The sequence below is a fragment of the Erinaceus europaeus genome, chromosome 7, assembly GCF_950295315.1.
Source record: "Erinaceus europaeus chromosome 7, mEriEur2.1, whole genome shotgun sequence".
Taxonomy (NCBI): Eukaryota; Metazoa; Chordata; class Mammalia; order Eulipotyphla; family Erinaceidae; genus Erinaceus; species Erinaceus europaeus.
In genome coordinates this window covers 45573383-45575748 of record NC_080168.1, presented here as the reverse complement: position 1 = coordinate 45575748, position 2366 = coordinate 45573383, and the positions used below count along the sequence as shown (strand labels likewise).

The window sequence follows — 2366 nt, the reverse complement described above, 5'->3', positions numbered from 1 at the left end:
TCCCACCCCCTCCCCTGATAGCCTTCCCATTCTCTATCTCTCTGGGAGTATGTAAAGTGTCAGAGTTGGAAACTGGACTAGAAACCTGGACCAGGGCAGAGAGTAGCTCCCAAATATGAGGAAAGTGTATAAATACTGTTAACTGTAATCCTCATCAATCTGATCTGGGTCCCATGTCTATTCATATTCATCACAGGAGCCTGTGTACCGTCTGCATCCCTGTAAAAAATGAAAAAATAAAGTGTCAAAGAGGCATGATGTTGGTACTTGGTAAGTTGAGTGTTAAATGTATTTGACTTCATCCTCCATTTTTCCCTAAGATGGAGGTGGTATCTCTTAGGGCTTGTCAGTGAGTACCACAACAGGGACCATTCAACAGGCTGGAACTAGAAGACCCCAGTATTACTTGAGAGGGAACTACTCTTCTCTGGGTGTCAACACATACCCAGAGTAGGAGCCTATGTTTTTTTTTTTTTTTTTTTTTTTTTTTTGTCTTTCTGCCTCTGTTTGAAGTCCCAGAGGCTCTGGCTAGGCTTTAGAAGTAACTCCACTACTATAGAATGGCTATAGATAGGAGGGGAAAAGGGGAAGGAGTGGTATTGTATATTGCTCTAGTTAGCAAGATCAGGAAGTAATTCAGACCACAATGCAGTCTGCTATAAATTTACTTTCTTTTAGCTTTTTTAAAAATTTATTCATGATTTATAGGGTTTTAACAAATCATAAGACTTCAGGAGTATGATTTCAAACCCAAACTTGGTATGTCTGAGTCATCTCACTCTTTCACCAAAGATCTGTTCTCCACTCCCCTCCCACCCCACCCCCACCAACATAGTTTTCATGAAGCCTAGGGACAATTTAGTTACTTTTGTTTGTGTATGTTCAATTGATTTAGTCCTTTGTATTTAATATATGAGTAAAACCACCCAGTAGTTGTCTTTCACCTCTGCTTATTTCACTTAACATAATTGCCTCCAATTCCATCCATTTTGTTCCAAATGGAAAGCCATCTATCACCATTTACTTAGTTGGAAAAAATTCCTTATGTTTAAGCTTTTTCTGGAGTGTATCTTCTACAGAGGTGAGCCCCAAACCATCAGGAGACATTTATTTATTTATTTTTTGTACTTAAGATATATATTTTAAAGAGTTTATTACAAACTAGTTTCACAGGCTAAAAGGAAATAAAAGGACTATGTACAGCCTTACGGGAAAAAGGCAGGGAGCTGAGGAGGGCCAAGATGAGTCTAGGGCCTTGGCGCAATCCTGGGGGAGGGGGCCCTCTCATCCCAGGGGGAGGGGGGCGCATTCCTGGAGGGGGCATGCCCATTGGAGTTCCTCTTCCAGGGGGTATCCCCATTGGGGGACCCATTGGAGGCCTCATACCAGGAGGTGGGCCCATCATGCCTGGAGGGGGTGCCCCTCTGCCCATAGGTGGGGGAGGACCTCCACAGCCCGGTGGGTACTGGGTTGGAGCTCCCGCAATACTAGCTGTGGCAGCAGCTGCAGCAGCAGCAACGGTGCCTCTTCCTTGTGGGGTCATCACCTGTTGAGATGGCCCACCAGCACCTCGGACTGGCCTAGCAAGTCCTGCAGGAGCCTGTGGCATGGGAACATCAGCTGGGATTCCTCTGCCAGCAGCCCTGCCGATACCTGGGACTCCAGCAGCTCCAGCCAGTGGCACTCGGGCTATGCCAGTATCTTAGGGAGGAGTCCCTCTACTGTCATTGAGACCAGGTTCTCCCCTTGAAGCAGCACCAGACCAAGGACTCGTTTTTCTTCTCTTTCTGCTTGTTTCGAGTTCTTTGGCTTGATCTTCCTGAACTCATCAGTCACACAGGATCAATTTCATAATGCTTGTCAAAAGCCTTGAAGGTGCCAATGAAGATGTGGCCGTCTTGCAGGATGCACCTCATCCTGTAGTCGATGTGCTGCAGCATCTTGCTGCTCTTGCCCACGGTCATGGTGGCAGTTTTTTTCATCAGGAGACGTTTATGAGAGTGTCCTGAGGAGTGTTCTTTGTTAAGACTCTAATCTGGAAACAAATGATTTTCAACTGTGGAGGGATGAATAAATTTTAAGTCATAGAGTGAAACACTACAAGGCAGTAGTAACGAACACACACACATACGACCTATACACGGAGCAGCAAGGATATATCTCACAAAGTTAAGGAAAAGAAGCTGAACTCAAGTGATTGTTGTGTCACACTTTTGTATATATATAAAGTTCCAAAACTAAGCAAAAGTGAATCATTTCCTCTGTTTCAAGATGCACGATGGATAGTAAAGCTGCATTGGGGAAATCAGGCTGAGATTGTTCCACAAATGGTTGTACATCTGTCGTAAACTCAACAAAGGATTGAG

At 44.7% G+C, this 2366-nt stretch overlaps 1 pseudogene; it reads right to left on the bottom strand.

Moving 5' to 3' along the window:
* Nucleotides 1-1140: 1140 nt before the first annotated feature.
* On the bottom strand, nt 1141-1971 carry LOC103107049 (small nuclear ribonucleoprotein-associated protein B-like; annotated as a pseudogene).
* Between the last annotated feature and the right edge of the window lie 395 nt (nt 1972-2366).